The 21,138-nt window shown below is 40.2% G+C and overlaps 1 protein-coding gene across 9 annotated transcripts in view; it reads right to left on the reverse strand.

Annotated features, from left to right (window-relative positions):
• The window catches only part of kiaa0586 (KIAA0586 ortholog), an 82,980-nt gene that overhangs the window by 46,990 nt on the left and 14,852 nt on the right, over positions 1-21,138 (reverse strand). The window lies entirely within an intron of this gene.

The raw sequence follows: 21,138 nt of genomic DNA on the forward strand, positions 1-21,138 counted from the left end.
CTTATGCAATACAACAGGTTCTGGCAGTAGCTTAAGATCATGAGCTAAATCTCCTTTTCTGACTTTCTTTTTACATTAGATTACGAGCTAAATTATGAGGCCTAAATCTCCACACAAAACAATAGATGCAATAAGATATCTAATCATTTTCGCTTTCAGAAGCATTAAAACTGAACAAAAATGCATACTGAGGAGCCAACAGTGGTCTGGCTCATGATGGGAGCAATGTTGAGAAGTGGCATGAATATGAAGGTCAGCTAAAGGACAACAGGGCCTTGTAGCAGTGAGGATGACCAGTCAGCACCCATAAACTGTGTGAAGGGACTTCAGTTGAAAGTTGCACTCTCTGTGCTCTCTCTCAGACATCGATCTGAATAGCTCATTGTTTACTGTACATTTGGCATGAGTGATAGGTGTAAAACTAGTCAGCCACCACTGAAGTTAAAATATGTATTTACTCTGGCTTGGCAGCACAATCTAATGAGAAAGCTCAGAGGCCCTGAGTGAGGGGGGATTACTTAACAGGTTCGAGCCAGGAGCCGTCACTCTGAACTGTTTTCATAGTGTAGTGTTGCCAATTCATCGAACATTACTATGAACTCTGTGTCTAAAACACTGCTGTGCTTGTCTAACACGCGACCAATTAACCATGTAGAGACATTTTCCATTTGGGCAAATCATACTAACTGATGTAAAAAGACACAAAGACACTTTCTAGGAAGATGGCTAAATCAGGCCTGACAGGGAAAGGTGAAAAAGCCACCATTTAGAAACAATTTCCAAATCTGTCACTCAATGGGCAAGAGTGGCTGTTGCTGTAGCACATGAAGTGTGAAATAGTTATCCGTTATACTCATGACGCTGAAGGTTATGATGCCCAAAGCTATCAAATGTAATATTGTTTGGTGTGCCTTTGTTGATGCTCGCAGTCCTGTTCACTAACACACTGGGAGAGAACTAGACCTCTAAAACATAAAGAGATTATGTCCTTGATTCAGCAGAGTAAACAAAGGAAGCCAATCATAAGAGAATAAACATAGAGGCAAAATAAAGCTTCGTAAAAGATTATTCAGAGTGAGGAAGAGAAATATTCATGGGAACAGATATAGAAATCATGGCTGTTGTGATGATTTGGCTATAATCATCTTGTCTTTTAGATGATTTGAAATGGAAGTAGAACAAATATGTATTTGAAAGTATGTGAGAATTGGAAAATAGAAAAAAGAAAATAGGCATGGGGATGATACAGAGTGACTGTATATCCAGTGCTGAGGTCAAAACTGAGAGTCGAACACCACGCCTCAGGACTTTAACCCACACTGACTGCAGAGCCCAAAGATACACCACTCATCCTGTCAGCTGCTTTGAATGCTTCACTACACTTTCAACTAGGCTACTTTCTCACAGACACACAAACACACACTCTCTTATGCACTCACACTATGTCTATTCATCCCTCTCTAGCCTACTGCACACAGAGCCTCACATTCATTCTGAACTCAAAAAGCAGCCAGAACAATCTCTGAGAAATCTAACAAAAAAAGCTGAAGGTGGACAGAAGATGAATAAACCTGTTCCTTATAATACGTGAAAGAACGGAACATTATCAAAGCCCTGAAGGACTGAATCAAATTTCTGTGGTTTGTCTTCCTGCACGTCTTTGACAAGACAAGTACACAATTTACCTCATGTCCTAAACCTCATCTATAGAGAAATCACACTGTATATAGAGAGCTAGCGTTATAGTGTTAGGCTTGTCCTCACTAGTTGAACATGGTTGGGAAATAAATTACACGACACAATAGTGTGTCAGTTCTGAAGTCTGCAGAGAGTGAGCAGTTTGCCCTTCCAGTCCACTGATATCGTCAAAGCCAACCTTCATAAGTATCTGAATGAACTGAAAAAATAAACTGCATTTAAATTCTCTCAAGGTGAAATGTCTGATGTTAAAAAAACCCTGAATTAACCCAAGGCTACATTGTGTATAATCTGTGTGTAGGCAGACGGGAAGCTTTGTGCATTAGGAAATAGTCTCATCAGTGCCGCATTATGTCCTCAGGTTTCCTCTCCTGACATGAAGTACAGAGACAAAGCGAACCTATTTTTGCCATTCAGGGGCTCCACGATAAATAAACATGAAGCCCAGAGAGGCGTTTCCGTGATGCAGAGGACGCCCTGATGTATTCCGCACGGCGCACTGCCTTCAATCAGCTTTAAGATGCCACAAAAGGAGCTAATCCATTTGAAGAGGGTGAGCAATAGAGGAGAAGCCAAGCATTTTGATCTCACCCAAAACTGATTAGGGTGTAGATTCAGACAGACAGGAGAGCAAAATATCCCTGCAGAGGTCACTCAATCCAAAAGTCTCCTTCAACAGAACAGAAAAAAAACAGAAAGCATATTTGAACTCATCTCTCATGGATGGGTCATTAAAAAGGTTCTGTGCTCATGCTGGCAAGACAATATTCAGGGTTAGTGGAAATTATGCCAATACAGGTGTCCTTTTTATAGCTTCACTAAGAGCCTTCAGACTTTTATAGCCATTATAGTTGGGCTGCTTATGTGTCTGACCATGACTTGCATGATTCTTCTTAATAGTTATAAGTGAGAATGCCCTCGGCTCACATTTCACTATTGATTTTTAGTCACTTCGCAGCGGAATGCTAAACCTTATCAGTGTGCAGCACCTTTTCAGTCATCCCTCAAGATAAGGATCAGGATTCTACCTAATACTCAACTCACCCTTGAAAGGATATACAAGGGCATTGGCAAATTGACTTCCCAAAGACTTGGAGCTCCTCCTACAACAGGGGAAACATCCTGATAAAATCCCAGAGCCCAAAAACGAGACAGTTAAAAAAGGTAGGTGTGTGTGTGTGTGTGTGTGTGTGTGTGTGTGTGTGTGTGTGTGTGTGTGTGTGTGTGTGTGTGTGTGTGTGTGTGAGTGAAATAGAGAGAGAGACAGAGACAGAGACAGAGAGAGAGAGGGAGGGAGAGAAAGAAAGAAAGAAAGAAAGAAAGAAAGAAAGAAAGAAAGCCCTCTTTTGTATGTCACCGAGTATGTGGAGCAGAAAGAAGAGAATCGCAGTAAAGGACTGACCATCCCATCTCTCTCTCTCTCTCTCTCTCTCTCTCTCTCTCTCTCTCTCTCTCTCTCTCTCCTCTGCACCACTGCGTCCCTGCACCGAAGCACAAAAAAGGTTTCAGCCACCATGGTGGAGGTTCAAAGTGGTCTGTGCGTGCATGTGCAGTGATGCTGCCAGTTTAGATTCCATTCATAAGGCAGGGAGTAAATGTCAGTGCAGGTAGTCATTGATGTGCATGGTACCACACACAGTGGGGGAGACAGCAGGGAGAAAAAAACAGCAGGACCTCTGTCTGCTGGCTTAAATTGGAAAGGGGACGGCATACGGCTTTTCCAAAAAAGATTATTAGAGAGAGAGAGAGAGAGAGAGAGAGAGAGAGAGAGAGAGAGAGAGAGAGGTAAAACTGGTGCATTAAATAAAAAACCATGACAACAGGAGTTTCGTTGAGCCAGGTGCTAGATGTTCAGGTGCAGTAAAACACTATAACTAAGGTACATTTGGGAACAAGGGGTCAATTAGGGGATTATTTATTGAGCAGTTGGCAGTAGACTAAAACAGTAATAGAGAACTTATATAGCAGGCTTCTGAATCAGACAATGTACAATGCAGCTTAACTAGACACCAAACAAACACCACTGCAGGAGAAAAAGAAGACAGAGAAGCAGACAGCAAATATTATCTTTTTATCAGTCAATTTATCGGTCAAGTGTACAATTTACGCAACATCAAATAAATACCCATTAGAATTAGTGATGGCCATTTCATTCCATTTACTACTCAGGTATTTATACAAATTTATACAAAAAGAGTAATCAATTACTCAATTAGTAAACAGACTTGTGGATTTTCCCTTTTATACATTTTAATTTCAATTTAATACCTGAAGAATAACTAAATCTAGACAGTCAATAGCTTATAATCAGCATTAATATTAATGAGTCTGTAATGCTATAGTTCTACATTATGTGCATTTGTATCACATAAACCACACAAAGTAAAATCTGTCTCTTTCTTAAGCAGAGAAAACCACAAGCACTCAATATCATAAACTATTATGTTCCTTTTTTATTTTATTTTTTGATATTTACTCATTTCAAATGTTTTTTCTACATTTACTCAGCATATGAAGGTACCATAAATCCCCCCTTTAATGAGATCCCTTTTTTTTTTTAAACGCCAACAATGTATAGTGTAAAGCTAAATCTTCAGTGGTTTTCTATTCACTACACACTATACGTGATGTACTGTAATATGACCTGCCTACATAGTGTACTGAATACTCAGTACAATATCACTTGACTTTCAGATGGTGGGTATGCATAAAAGGTTCGCAAAATATGTCTCTATATAATCTGAAAAATTGTTTTTAACCTTGTATGAAATTCCAGGCATAAAACATTCAGTCAGTTTTCGCCAAGACAAAAAGATCGGTGCACATGGATTAGTTAACAGAAGACGAACAAGCTCAAAGAGTCTTATGACCAAGAAGTCCCATGATGAGCCCCAGTGCATGCCATGGAGTCAAAGTGTGAGTAATATTTTACTAATAAATTCAACAGTAACCTAATCAGCACTCGATTAATGCCCATCAGTAATTTAAAGTATGTAATGCATATTTAATTGCCAGCTTAATAAAAAGGCACCTGATCAAAAGAAATGGCCCAGAGGGAAAAAGAAGAATGCTTCTATAACTGTTGCATACATCACGTGCCTGTTGTTTGTGGTTTATATTACGCAGGAAAAGCCATCATCTATCAAGTCAGCCAGCGAGTGCACAGCTGTTGGGTGACCCTCTTTGTCATCTAAATGCCATCTCTCTTAACATACACACACACATTTGCAATCGTCAGCAGCTCTCAAGTAGCCCAGTTAATGCGCATGAGGCCTTAGCATACACTGCTAGGGCTGACCACCTAGCTCTGTAATCAGAAAAAAAGAAGCCATGCAATTCATGAGTGAATAAAGATCCCTCGTGTTCATTTATCTTCATCTGCTCACGACACCTGTAACAGTTTTCTCCCCAAGTACGCACAATTTCACCACTGGTAATTACATTGTACGTCTGGATGCACTAGTTGTCTTTGGTCATGGTTCTTGTGATATTTAAAACTGTGATAGGTGATATCGCCTAGGAGTGTTAAATAGCACAGAACAATCATTACTAAAAGTATTTCTGTACTAAAGCAGGAATTCAGGAAAAGGGTTTAAACAAAGCTAGAGCAAGGAAAAGGGAGGAGAGGAGGACAAGGCGAGCCATTGCTTTGAAAACACTAAAGCTCCGGCTTGGCTGAAATTGGATATCCCAAATGGATATTCATTCTCTCTTTCACTCACTCATAGAGAAGGAGAGCTAAAAAAAAAAAAAAAAAAAAAAAATACATCCTACATTCTTACACCATCTTAATAAGGATTCTGAATGCACAAAAGAGATCAGAAGCAAGATGAATAACCTACCAGAAATTAAGCTTTCTGATTAGCCAACCTAGATGGTTTTTAACACAGTCATCCAGCACACAGTTGAAGAGCTCTTTGAGACGTATCTTTATTTAACTGTGTATGATTCAACATGTGTCTCTTAGAGCCATGAAACAGCATGTGTCACGTACAGAAGAGATAATATCATTACAAAGTGTTGCCAGGGTTTAGCCTAACTCCATTTCAAGAACCAAACAAAAGACCTGATTCTATTCCAATGAATCTAGAATTTAAAAATACAGAACGCATTTTCCTTCTTTTTCACAGCCTTTGTGTGGTAACAAGGTCACTAGAAATTGTTCTGTGCATCATAGACACACTGTTGTTGCCTTTGCCTTTGTTTGCGAAAATGGATGAGATTTCATTCCAATTATTTGCTATTAAACAAGACCATTGGCAGTCGCAGAGTATTTTTATGGTAGCCCAATTTGGCATAACATTTTGTGACTCTGATATTATTAACATATTATTATTAACTCTCCTGTTCACCGCTCCTCTTCACAGAGCAAGCATGCGGCAATGTGGTTCCTGCCCCAAACAGCTTCTAATACAGTTCCAATTTTTGTAATACAGTTCCAATTATTTTCTCTAATACAGTTCCAATAAGCCCAACAAAACAAAAGTCAAAAGAGGCAGTGAGAAAGCTGCCCCACAATTGTGCAACGTCTAGTAAGGCAATTAAATAAGTGAAATCAGCCAGAAAGTATCACAAAATGTCGGTCACTCAAAGAGGTAATCAGTATGTTAATGCAAGTCAGAATATATGTTTTTTGAATGTTGGGGCACGCCATAAAATACTACCTTTGAGCTGAATAATTCTACCACACGGATATCATAATGAATGCTACAGCAGATTGAAGAGCTTTTTTCTATTCAGCCACTTACTCTACCAAATAAATGGGCAGATCTCATGGTTTATAGAGAGAGAGGGAGAGATTTTGGTAAACTAGGACAATGGTACACTCACCGCCCCATCCCACATATTCAGTTAGGGTTTGTTGATTGTGGAGTGGCAGGATGCTGATGTCCTTGTGTGTCATCATGCCTGTGCTGCCTACTGTATCTCCCTTTTTGTGTTGCTGTCATAGCTACACCTGCATGCACTGTGATCAGCATACACATGATTTTTTAAGGTGTATATTTTCACCTGTCATGAGTAACAATCTGTCAAACTGTACAGGTACTCCTGCTGCCAATGTGATTTTAGTGCGAGATCCTGAAACATTTCTCATACTCCAAACCTGCCAGAGACAAAGCTGGGGTATCTTGATTCTCTATTCCTGCTTCTTCATCCTGGCTATTTGCAGTTTGATTCAATTCTGCTGTGTAGAATCTCAGTGGGACACTCCATAGACTTGCACTTCTTCCACAATTCCAAACAGTGCAATTAAAGCGGTCTCAAGTCGAAATTCTTTATATTCTCAACATCTTTACCACTGGTGGTCTTTTCTCTGTATTACTCATAGCAATTACCAAAAAATCCTCTATCAGGTGTCGTCCAGAAAGACGATGGATCCCCTGTCGAGGCTGGTTATTGGATTTCTGCAAAGCTGCATTTTATGTGTTGTTAAAAGCGCTAGAATCTCGAAATTATTTAAACTGTATATGCAAGTGTGTCATAAACAGAAACAATTTCCCATTTCCCTGCTCCAAGCAATGAACCGAAAACAAAAACTCCTAGGAATGAAGCAGTTGTAACTACTAGGGATGCATAAATACCTATTTTTTCAAACCGTGTATAAAGCAGATTTGGAATTTGACACAAATATTGTTACAAATGAGTAACCTAGATAAGATAAATCAATGAGGAATGACATAGAACATTACATTTAGTTCTGTTCACCTTTACTAGAGTCAAATAATGTCCATTAAAGGCCTATACATGCTTGTTCATACACACAGGCTACTGCTACTAGGCTCGTCCCTCATAAGCTAGCTCCGCTGTTCATCTGGAAAGTTGGAATGCAAGAGCAAGTTTAGTTTTGTTTTGTTTCATTTCAGAAAGGTGCTTTCGATATAGCTGTACATAAAATGTGTTTTTGTTTCCATTGCAGTGGAATCCCATGTTATCAACGACCAATATTGGCTAATCATCAAGAACAACATACTGGGAAAGTGCTGTTATTTTCGCTCACCTAGTGTTATCTGTAGATATCATTTCTCACCTAGCCAACATTCCGGGACCCTTTGTAATCCTTTGTGCAGAGTTTAATGTTTAAGAATACCTAGTTTTGCAAAATACATTTTGCAGTCTGTTTTTATTTGAATGGCATTGATAATTGTGAACTACGTCTACTGTTGATCGCTATTGTGCCATCTGTACATTAATGTGCTGATACAAACTAGGACTACATCACATAGAAGAATGTGGAATTGGCACATTTATACCCATTTGCCACACACACACACACGCCATAAATAAATACACAGACACACCACACACATACTACAAACTGAAGCATTTCAATACGATGTTCTGCGGCTTCCTTGATGTGTAAATATTGTCCCTTGCCCCCCATTCTTGTGTCAAAGTGAGGTGGAGACAGTGACATTTGAGCAGAGGCAAGGTCGCTGAGTAGGGAAGTCTGTGGGCAGTGGTGACATTTAGTCTGGAACCCCTGTGTGAGCGCAGAGTCTCAAATGAGCTGAAGTGATGAGCTTACAGTCACACGGTCAGAGCTGAGAGCACACATGCAAATATCCAACAAAAATGCTATACAAATAGGGTGATTTGCATTCGCACACCATGTGTGCAAACACATTTGCATGGAAGTAAAAGAACAACAGCCGAGTGATTCTGAACACAACTGCAGAGACAAAGGCACATCTCCACACACCCATACAATGTATAATCACCAAACACCACAAATGCAATGCACATCACACAATACAGATGCTTTAGAAGCACAAAATAATTGAAGACAAAAAAAAACTTAACAAAAAGAAAATAAAATACAATTCAAAAATATATTAATAAGAACAATAATAATTCTATTCTAATAATAACTATTCTGTTGTCCTGTTTTTCCAGTGAACGTTGCTACACAAGGATACGTGAAGCAAAATAGGCTAGAGAGGAACCAAGCTATGCAGCAACATTAGTATTCTCCTCACTGGCCTGTGCCCCAGCGGCCAAGCTACAGCCTCCCTATCCAACACCGCCACATACGCTTCTTATTAAAACACATCCGCCTGTCCTGGACCGTGCTCTCTCATTAATATTTATCCCTCTTATTACAAAGCTCATGCATTTTTTGATTAATCTAAAGGTTCTTCTCCTAGAACGTCTTGGGGCACACAGATATGTTATGCATGCTGATGCTCATGCGTGTTGTGTTTTTTTTGTGTTTGTAGGCTGTTATTTACACATGCTACCCAATGTCACTTGCCCTGAAGCCACACTTATTCATCACTGCATCGAAACGATGTGCAGCATCCTGAGAGGTAGAATGCTCTGAGGTTTTCAGATATTGCATGTTAAAATACACACTTGCTTATACAAAAAGTGTAAGATGACATTTTTTATGAGATAGCAACTTTTTTAATACCTGCCTGAAGTGCATCTAAAACAAGATGGATAGAAATCATGAGTGGTTAAACCATTATGTGGGAATGCAGCCAGTGACATTACAGTTCACTTAGCTGTACTTGTATTCGCCTCTGTTCTCTAACAGCGTCCAGATTTCCGTGTGGAGGAGCCAAAGGCTTGACTGAGGACTACACAGGCTGAATAAATTGCTGCAGAAGGATGTTTCAGCAGAGAGGAAAGAGTATAGTATGTCCTCTGTCTAAAAAGGCCAATATAGGTAATACAGAGGTAATATATGATAAGAAAAGGAGAGATAAACCAAAAAAATAAAAAGATATCTTCATGTAAAAAGAGTCTGCCCTCCAAATGATAGACAGGGCATATTTTATGTCAGCTCATGCAAGGAAAAACCCATCCACTGCCAACTAATTTGGCCAAGATGATTCATTCTGTGGTGCTAAATGTTTGCCTTGGGGAAGCAGTCAGTCTGCCATCCGTTCTGATTTGCTCTCCCCATCTGCCTGTCGCTCCTTATTTTTCTTCTCCATCTCCTCTTCACCTCAGAGTCTCTCTCCCACCCTGCCCTTCTCTTTCTCTCTATCTATCTCGTCTCACACAGACCCACTACGATAGGGCCCATCTCACCAAGAAGATGTAACCGCACTGTATTAGCATGCTTAGGCACGGGGGCGGTGAGCCATTACCTAGCAACAGAGCGACTTGCGATTGGCTGTCTTCCTAAGACAGAAAAGTAGGTTCGGTCTGGGGTTTAGAGAGCGGGGGAGATGAGGGGCTATTTTCTGCCCATGTCATCTCGGCTCGTCACATCAAAACGACGTTCTGCAGTACTCTTCCCCCATGGCCTAGCCATTGACTGAAAGGGCAGCAGACCGGAACAATCCGCTGCAGCAGCGGCACCTGCAGCGTACAGACAAAACAGAACGCAGCCAGAATAACGAGACGAGGTTACCTCACAGTAAACTAAAACCAAATTGTCTTCCTATAGTGTTTCTGCTGCATATATTGAGCTCTGTCTTCTGTCAGTGCCAGGTTATGTAAGGGCACATAAAATGTCAAAAAGCAGGTCAGAAGGTTGACAGTAGAAGTAATATCGCCATGGCAACCTCCAGCAATTCTAAAGATAGTGTGACCTATACACTGTGTGTTGCATCTTTCTAAGCTTAGTGGTCTGGGAAGAGAAAAGTAAAATGTATTTATATCTCCCTGTCTGCTTCCTGTTGCATTAGGGTCATCCATTAGGCTGGATTCCTACATACAGCTATTGTATAACAGAGAACATTGTGAACAGAGTCCACTGTGCAGGAGTCTTAGAGTATATTCTCACTACGTAATCAAAAAGAAGAAAACCAAACAGAAACCAACAGTACTTGCAAACCTAGATAATTTTCCACTAACTGGAAAAGTTGAAGATGACAACAGAAACCAGTGCTGCAATAAAAGTGCCAAAATACTGCCTTTGTAAAGTCCAGGAAAAGAAAATATTTAATTGAACATTTGATTGATCAAAGGTCTGGCAAACTATTTACAGAAAGATGGGTTTGGTTTCAATATAACTAACAGTTGATGGTTAAATATGGCAAATACTAGCAGTATCGACACATTAAAATCCAGGATAAAGTCCCACTACATATAATCAGAAAATCATATTTGTTTGCACATGCCACATAATCTTTCACAACATACAGACCCAATAAAACCAACTGTTTTTTTTTTTTTTTTGGGGGGGGGGGGGGGGGTAGTTATATTTCTTAGCTATGTGTACCTCTTGTACACCACTATGAGGGTTTTCTTGCCAGGCTAAGAAACCTTAAATAACAAACAACAAAAATCAATTCTAGAAGCCGTAATGGTTCATCTGGATAGAGTGAGAGAGATTGTGTGTGTGTGTGTGTAAGAGAGAGAAAGAGAGAGAGAGATACAGCAACAAGCAGGGACACTAGTCTTTCCAACAAAGACTTTCAATTCCTGTTGATATCAATGTTGTTCAGCTACCAAAAAAGTTGCAACTTCTGATTCTGTCCCATACAAAAAATGTAAATTGTTGTTTTTGTTTGTTTTTTATGCTAAGGAAAAAACATTCTTACTTTGTAGGTGCCAGAATGAACATATTTACCAACTAGATTATATGTCCTGAAAGTCCTTTGAATGCCCTACACCATTTAATCATTCTCCAAGACTGACAGCAGCATAGTGTATGGTGAAAAGTGGCATATGATTCATGTAAAGGTGCTGTACGTTAAATAGAGGGGAAAACCAGGCCTGTAATTGAAAATGGAGAGTGTACTTCATAAATATGCGCTGCACCCTAATATAAATCTGGCTGTGTGAAGGAAATACTGCTGAGGCCTGGGAGATGCAGGCAGCCTGCAGAGACGGACTGAAGAGCTAGGTAAGCTGAAGCTTCATTAATCACAGTGAAGGAAGAGGGAGTTTGGGCAGCAGAGACACCCTCTACAGTGCAGCATCTGTGCCAGGACTGATGGCAGCCATTTGCTACCAGGCACGCCGTACATTAGACAAGCCATCTGGTCAAGTCAGTTTGGTAATGGCTTGTAAAAGTAAGGCAAGGCAGTGTAAGTGTGTTAACCTGACTAGCATACTGATCTGAAGAAACCGAAAATGTCATTAGCGCTGCCGTGCTGTAAGGATGTTGTGAAGTGTGGATGCAAGATTACAGCTTAATAATGAATTAGGACAATAGATGAAAACGCAGAGTCATCTTCCATATAAGGTAACAAGCTATTCTGAAACACAATGAGATAATTATGTCAGCAAAAAGCCAAATCTAAGAATCTGGATGCACTACCATACTCTGACCAGCAGGAGTCCTCCTGACAGTAGCTCAAAGGGTCTGAATGAGCAAATCATAAACATAAAAAAGCTGGCACCACTCAAAGACATGAATCACGCCTCAGAGCTCTGCTGTGAGCCCTGTGCGAGAGCAACAGACATTGTATTCGACATGGTGCAATATGGGAACCTCAAAAACATTTAGTCATTGATTCTAACCCAGAAATCTAGGCCATGTTTTCAGGAAGGAAAAACGAATTACAGAGTGATGTGTACCACATGGTCCAAAGTGTAGCACAATCTTCAAAAAAAAAAAAAAAAAACCACTGTGGAATTTGGCAGTTCTAATCACCAGGCTTAATCCCTGGTTGGTGGCTCCTTCCTGTGCTCCTGGACCATCTCAGTCTCCTGGCATGGCTCTGGTTCTATTTACCAGAAATGTGCATGAGTGAGACCGATAAAACTCATAGGATTGGCCACGGGACTGAAAGAGAGGGAGAGACGGCGGGAGCTGAATACAAACAAGAGGAACAACGCAGCATGACACAATGTCAGATGAGAAATGGATAAACTTACACGTTACATTTCACATTACACTGTGTGTAAATATAATCCAAGTATCCATATATGTAAAGTCAGTGTTACTCTGCGTAGTGTTCAATGACTTCTGAACAAGCACATATTGGCTTGACTTCAAGGGTCAAGTCAAAGTCAAGAGGCTATCACAGTTAACTAAACTAAAGGCTACTAAAATTAGAGTATAACTAAAATAGGCAGTTGACAATAAACAACAAGGTCATCCACCATACAGCCCAGAAGCTCATGTATAAAACCATCCCATAATAATGTTTATAACTGTGTTTGATATTGCAGGATTGTCAGATGTGTGTAAGGAACAGAAAAAAGAGCTAATATGTTGCCAGGTTTCAGCAAAATTTCCAACAGTGAGTTGGAACATCTTAAAAACCACACAAGACACCCAAAACTAAACCAAAAATTCAGGCACCGGCAAAAAGGGGTTTTTGCCCCCATGCCAACAGGCACCCAGCCTCCAGCCAATGGAGAGCAATAGCACGATCCAAGGAAAGGAGAGCACATGTTTTTGGGGGGAGCATGCATTAGTTTCCCTTTTGTTTCTTGGCACAGTGCAATGGTGGCTAAGTGGTGGTTTAGGCTCTGGTTTACTGATCAGAACACCAGGGGGCTAAAGCCAAAGTGCTACCACCTTGCCACTGTTAGGTCCCCACTTTGCCCCAGGGGGACAGTAGCATGGCTCTATGTTCTGACCCCAACTTCCTATAAATCTGGGATTGGGAGAACAATTTAATTGATTTACAGATATTATCCACTGTAAATATTATCTGTCTCCCAATCTGTTACGGATGAAACTGTACACTGTATGCACTTACATTTTGCATCTATTTGAAGACATTTATTAGATGTATTATATTTATTATATATATAAAATATATGTGTGTGTGTGTGTGTGTGTGTGTGTGTATATGTACAAAAATATTGGTGAGGAAAGAAAATTCTGAAATAAGCTTTTAAGTGGCTTCTCGTCCTCCACTTAAAATGTTCATCATAGGCACAATCATAGGGCAGTGTGATTCATGCTCCGATGGGCCTCTATTAGCACTTAGTTCCCATTTGTGACTACTCGGTATAATAACTCTATGAATCTAAATTGGGCGTTGTGCAGGCTGCAACATCTACAAAGACTAGCAAATAAATGAACATTGATTATATAAGGTAAATAGCAACATTAAAATCACTGTTCAGGGTTCGGGAGTGGCTTAACAAAAAAGGATTCTACCCAACATCTAGAGATCCCGATGATGCCACAGCCATTCATGCAAGAGAGTCCAAGAGAACAAAACTGTCTGTGGTATTCTTTCTCGCTCTCACTCGTCCATCACAGTGACACATTCTAAAAACGCATGTATGCGAAAGTCTAGAGATAGCACATTCGCCTGAATTCTTTATATGGCTCTTAAGAAGCATGTGATAGCTTTTACGCTCCATGGCTGTAGCAGTCATGTGAATATATTAGGGAGAAAATTCCAGAAAAATCCTAGAAAATATATGCAAATTGCACATTTCGAGTTCATGAGGACATTTGTGATGCTCTCCTCAACTTGCTCCTACTGATGTTTATTCAGGGGGAAAAAATCTCAAAAGTTCAAAATGAACATTTGTAAGCATGAGTATTGTCTTTTTTGGCTACTGAGGTCCAGGTCCAAGGCTCTGGACTACTTTATCGTTTAATTTTCCACTGACACCATATATCAAAAAGAAAAAGCCAACAAACTGCTTGCCATCATCCTAAGCTGCTATAATCAGATGTCACATGCTTATGTCTCCATGTTCCCTTGGACCACGGGGCAGCGAATGAATAAATTAACCTGTCATTCAAGAGGATTCAAAGGACAGAACAGAAATCTTTTGAGTATTGAGTGAGTAGGAGAGAGAAACAGCGAGATCCTGCATCCAATCAGCATCACTCTGTGCTTCCGTCTCCATGGTAACTGGCTCATCTATCTCCCCTCTTTTTTTCAGCGAATGGTCCAGGTCGGTGTGCAATAGTTCATGACAGGCGCTGCAGCTGTGAGCTGCTCTCGCCTTCCTTCAGAGGACGAGCAGCAGGAAGAGAGGGAGAAATTGCCATGTCTGCTGATTAGTAATCAGATCACAGAGTCACCCTGAATCCTGGGGGCTGAAGCTGAATTATACATTGCTAGTGCCAATCAAGCAACGTACGCCCTCATTGGCATTCTATTTAAAGTACAACCCCGTCCCCTGAACACTCTCACGGCTTAGTGAATGATGACATCTAACTACAAGCCACACTCTGTGCCAGATTGCCATGACATTTACAGGAAATGTCAGAAAAGGCACAGCTAATTATTATTACTCTACACATAGTTAAACAGCTCACTTTAATATTACATACAAAATGGCAGGACAGTAAGAGTTATGTGAATTCCAGGGGCTGGCACAATTCGTGTTCTGATTCCCTACTGTTGTACGACACGAGGAGCAGGAATCAACAGAGACCTCCTGATTAATAACAATGAACCGATTTATACCTGATCATTTCATACATCTTGTATCCTGATGCGAGTTCAACCATTTGCATTTACAATTCTATTGAAATTTGTGTCTGGTCCAGCAGATTGAAATCTTACAACTGTATTTCACGTTAATATGCAAATATAACGGAGCTCTAACTTCCAGTGCTTTATAAGTTGGTTGCCGCATAAAAGATTACCGGTTTTGTCTTGGTTTTATGTGCTAACACAGGTATTAGCTTGTGTGTTAAATATAGGCAGGGTTTTGGTTGTTAAATATGAATTAAAAAAGACAGATGTGTTTGTCTACAGATTCCCTTACAGAAATAAATGTTTGGATTTAAATCTCTTTTTGGTTATCTTTTTTTTTTTAGATTTAAATCTAGTCTACTTAGTGCTCAGAGTCTGTCTGTGATATTTAGCTCTTTGAATTTGCAAATATGATGGTTTTAAAAACAAGTGAATTATTGCTTAAGTTAGACCTAATACTAATAAGCTACGTGGTTTGCATATAGTTTGTGGCTGGAAGGCGTGTGTGTTTAATTGTTCTCTTATACAGTAAATGTGATTTGTACCCAAAACAAAATTTGGAAATATTCTAAAAGTATTTTTCATATATAACTTTAGAATTAGGTACCATGTGAACTTTGTCATTTTAAGATAATCAGGCAAAAGTAGACAATATGTTTTTCCCATACGTAGATACTGCAATAAACTGGTATAAAACATGTGCCATAAATGGAAGTCAAGATTTTTAAGTCACAAAAGGTATACGTAAAAAGGTAAAATAGGTATTCATTTTGTCTACTTTTTCCAATGGCAAGATTTACAGATTAGTGTGACACAGTTCTGAGTTTCTCTGTGAGGAGTGAGCAAACAGCCTCCGCCATCTCACACGCTGACCTGCTTTTTACATCAGAGACCACAGCATGCGCTCCAGTACACTCACATGCCCTTAAAATGAGGGCAATCAAATACTACAGAGTAGTAATAGGAAAAAATAGCTTTTATTTTCCAAATGAAAACACATTGCTGAAGACTATTTTGCAAAGACTCTTGTATCTATGAGCAGCCTGATGTATTCTGCAATTTCTCTGCATAAATAAAGAAATACTCATTCTCAGAGTTTGAATGTCTGAAGTTAAGTTGGATGTGAGAGAGGAAGTCTGGCACATCTGTCAACAGCTGAGACACATCTAACACTTCTTAATGAACCACCATCGCAGCACCCATTCACGCAACAGATGGGCCTGGGGGTTGGAGGGGCATTTACACTCAGCCCAGGTGACAGAGGAGGGAAGGTGATTACGTCTGAACCTCATGATAGAACCATTCTGAGTGGCAACATCTCCTTCCAGGTGGTAATGTGTATACGCAGTCAACAAGACGAGGAAGATGAAATGAAACGAAAGGCACATAAAATAGCGAGGAAGAACAGCGACAGAACTTACATGGCTGCTCAGCAGTTCTACATGAAAGCCATGTTTGATTAAATATTAATGCTCTCGCCTGAACGTAGTTGTTTGTTTTTTATTCTTGCAATGTCGGCAAAAAAGAGGCACTCCCGCACGCTTTAGCCTTAACAGACTTTAACACAAATCTCAGTAGGCATGAGAAAAAGCGCAATTAATGGTTTAAGACAATAGAGTTTCAAATTTGGCATGTTTTCTTTCAGTCCAAGCAAATACCGGTGCTTTATGAAATGCTGTTTTGATTTTAAAAGGCCCAGCAGAAGATTTAATCAGACTGCAAAGGTGAAAAACAATTTGCGGCAACAGCTACAGATGTGCATAAATCACCTGCAGTTCTCATCATGCTACAGGAAACATCAATAACGTCTTTGAGCTCACAAAAGCTTTTCCAGCAAATGAGTGTTGGCATTACAGGGGCATAAACAGCTCATTGATTCAAGGAAAGGTCAGTCATATCGGCTTACATGATGAGAATTAATCTGTATTCGTTGACTAGACTGCAGTAAACACCCCCAGGAAGCCATTCAGAAGGAAGCAAAGGAATGGCCATGTTTAAATGTTAAATGTGCAGGGTTGGTTTGAGGGTTGTGTGTTTTCACAGAGGAATTTGGGGCTATACAGGAGGTGTAGCTGATTCCTCAAATGGGTTACTGAAATTACATATCAAAGACCTAACACGTAGGCCAAACAACTGAAAAGCAAATAAGGCTCAAACACCATGAGAACAAGCAGCTGCTATCATTCTTTATAACTAAGTCATGTACTAACAACACTTTTCTTTCAGTCAGAGACAGAGTTTTCATTTCGTAAGAGTTTCAAAAATGTTAACGCTGAAGGCCGTGAGCTTATTTGAGCAAAGTTAAGGCTACGGTGTTCCAAACACAAACGGCTTTTCAGTGGTTCCCTGTAGCACAGTGTAAGCTCATACTTTCAAATGCACGCCTGATCGATAGAACAGAAAGACAAAAGGAAGGCGGGGAACTGAGGAGGGAGAGAAGCTGAGGACTAGACTCCTTTTTAGGCAAGGCAAAGCTAAAACAAAACACAAAAGATTAATCACAGCTTAGTCATTCAAACACTGAGCAACAAGAAAGTGATAAACAATACTGTGCTCAGTGAGAGATATACAACAAGACAAATACAGTGGGTTGAAGGCCAGCTTGTGGAATGAAGGCAGTTCAGTGTGTTTGTTTGGGGGGGTTGAAGGAGGGCGGTTTGAGGGACGAGGCCCCCACGAGAAAACTGACGAGGGGACAGGCTGCCGGCTGAACTCCTTGCACTGTGAAGGCTTCAGAAATTTGAGTCCACTCCTGTGCCTGTGGTAGCTGAGCTTCAGTCTAAAATGGCTGCCAGAGAGCCGTGTAAACAACCCAGAGGAATGAAAGGGGCTACATTTCTCCAGCCTGCCTGCCAAGAACTGCATAGCCTTAGGTCTTTCAGTTAACCCTTTCCCTCCTCACAGTTGTGCAGCCTAACATAAGCGCTGTATAGACTAATCCTACACGGACTGCTAAATTCTGTTGAAGGCAATTCCTTTTAATGTAAAAAAAAAAAAAAAAAAAGTAATTAATGCATGAACCAGTGTGAGCAGTTCAGATCCTGACTGAAAGCATTATTTGATACAAAGCTTTGTCTGTGCTCAGACAGGTACTTTTTCTGTTTTCGGTTCAATAGCTTGGACCAGTCATGCGAAACCAGCCTTGAACAATCTAGCTAGGAGGCTTTTCAAAGCAGACAGAGTCACCATGGTGTTTCCATGTGCTCAAAAACAACTCCCCCTTTACCGCACCCCCCAAAGACAAAACCCCCAACCGACACGGGCGGGAAAATACAGGAAGCTCTAAAAGGCTGGTGTTCAAGGGGGAAGTGGTCTTGAAATGCAAATTGGAATGCCAGAAGAAATTGAAGTCCTTCACATGTAATGAAAAACATCACACTGGAACACAGCCAAAATCCCCACCCCGCCTCCTCATTTTTAACTACCCGATGTCATTAGCCACTGCACAAGCTGGCATTGCGTTATATAACACGTTTTGCCCTTTAAAAACATTGCAGTGGAGAGTTTATTACTAACCATATATTTGTACATAATTCCCTGCATGTAGAATGAAATAAATGTGGCTATACAATAAGACAACACAATTCAACCGCTCTCCACATAATGCTATAAATTTAGATTTGCAAGAAACTGAAGAAATCATACCATCCATCTTATCTGTACCCAAAGGGAAGCTAAAAACACGAGGAAAAAAAAGGCAGGAGGTGGGGGTAAGACAGTAAATCAATTCGTCTCTGCAGCTTTAATATCTGCAGAAGGAGGCAGGAAGCGCACGCCTGCAGCAGCTGGCAGCTTATTTGCTGGGATGGAATGGAATATCTGAGATTGCATACATTATCTGCCAAGGGGGCCCTAGGCTACGAAAGATAGTGCTGACATCACCGTCTATAAATGGCTGTGCTCAGAGGCACACTGAATGAAAACAAAATGGGAATAACCCTTTCCAGACATACGCGTACAAAACAACGTGTATGCACAGAGAGAAGAGTAAACGACAGGCAAAACTATTTATTTGCTGCATAGAAACTACACGGCAATTTTGTTATTCTGAAATGCAAAAACATCTCAATGTGCCTTAGAAGGAATTAGATTTTAAGCACTGAGGGAGAAAGGTGTATCTGCAGTTGTGCTTCTGTATTATTTTACGATAGATAGATAGATAGATAGATAGATAGATAGATAGATAGATAGATAGATAGATAGATAGATAGATAGATAGATAGATAGATAGATAGAAAGAAAGAATTATCACATTTAAGAAATTGGTGAAGGCAAAACCTAAAGTAATGGCAAGTATAAAGGAGCTAAAGAATTTTTAGTCCGAGACATGAAGGGTTAACCATGAACTGCTGTCTCCCCATTGTGTCTGCACATTCCTGAATAAATGATGTTGTGAACAAGGCTAGTAACCATGGGCAACCACGAACGGTGGCACTGCGGAGTAACCTTTGGAGTGGCTGTATTTTTATCCCCTGGAAACGTCTCCATCGTAGGATAGAAGGAAGGAGAGAGGGAAAGCGGAGAGAAAGAGCGAGGGAAAAAACGATGGGGGTGGGGTGGGGGTTCGTTGTTGGGATGAAGGGAGGGGGCTTCCCTGGGCTGTGAAAGGGGAACAGACTGCAGTGATTTCACAACGCACCCAGAAACCTAACAAGCCAAAAACAGACTGGCTAGAACTGTGTGAGAAAGAACAGGTTTAGAAACGTCACATATTCCAACCCCTATCCAACTGACTTTTGCGATTACATAAACTATTCTGAGAAAATTTATAGATTAGCCACATGTATGCTGTGTGCTGTCAACACAAATAACATGCAGCTTAATGAAAAAAAAGAAGACAGATGTTTACAGTTTCTCAGTGCTGTCTTCCAAAAGAGCCTCCAGGTCCTCTGAAGGTCGTTCCTAATGGCAGGAACAAGCACTGACAAAAACAGACAGCATGCTCATCAGGTCACGCTGAGTACAATTACAAGTAAAAAAAAAAAAACCTTAATGTGTTGAAAAGCATTGCACAGGTACATACATGCTAATGTCTGGAAATCCCAAATCAACCTATATTAGAATGCAAATGGTGCACAATCTCCATGACATATTGCAAACACTGAGCAAGCACCATTTTAGGGGTGGAGTGTCTTAGAGATGTTTTTGCTTCTCTTTACTATGCATATTGCAAGCACAGGATATCGAAACCCAGGATACCGTTGCTACAGTCACTGGCATCTTAATCAGCATACAAACAATAGAAGGCAGTGTATCTTGACCAAGTCACCACACCTTAGTTCCAACTAATGAAGCAGGTGGTGCCCCATCTCTGCAATGCACCACTCCAGAAGACATTTTCAACTGTACTTCCCAAAAGCACAGAACTAACACGATCTTCAGGTTAGGATCGGAGCATTATATAGAGTTTAAAATGTGGGCACAATGCTTTTGAAACAAAGAATTTGTCCAAGTTATGATGTTCTTTACTATTACTATTATGAGAGTCCCCTAAAAAAAATACAAAAATATGGATTAACACATGCTAATCATATTTGCAAGCTATTGAAACCCCACCCCCCCCACCCCCACCCCCAGTTATCTAACATTGAGTCACCATTAATTTTTGCTCAATTCATAAAGCAAAGCTGTGATTAGGTCACAGATGAATTGATTACTGTTTATTCAGCACTCTGATTGAGAGGAAAACTGTCAAACTGAACAATGTGCAACATTTAACACTGATCAATATTGATCCTTTTTTGTTCTTGTGTATTAAACCATCATACCATTTTACTTATATTTTATTAAAACACTTCAAGATGCTTCCCGCTTTATAAGAAGTAACCAGTACTATAAAGCAGGCTTTGGTTTTTTTTTAAAAAAAAAAAAAAAAAAAGCAAAACCAAGGACAATATATTTCATATAAACTATAAGACTATAATAACTTTAGTAGAGTCCAAGCAGGCAAAACTCTAGGAGAGATATATGCTACTTTCTGACCTTAAAGCTCTTTGTGATTGTGTCTGCAGGCCCGCTCATGCCTAATTGCCATGAAGGAATTGTGCTACCAACCATTTGTCTGAGGCACTGGAAGAAAAAAAAAAAGAGCATTAGCTTGAGTCATGGCAACAGCCACGCACCAACTGGTTTCCCT

This window comes from Tachysurus fulvidraco, chromosome 12 (assembly GCF_022655615.1).
Source record: "Tachysurus fulvidraco isolate hzauxx_2018 chromosome 12, HZAU_PFXX_2.0, whole genome shotgun sequence".
NCBI classification, from domain to species: domain Eukaryota; kingdom Metazoa; phylum Chordata; class Actinopteri; order Siluriformes; family Bagridae; genus Tachysurus; species Tachysurus fulvidraco.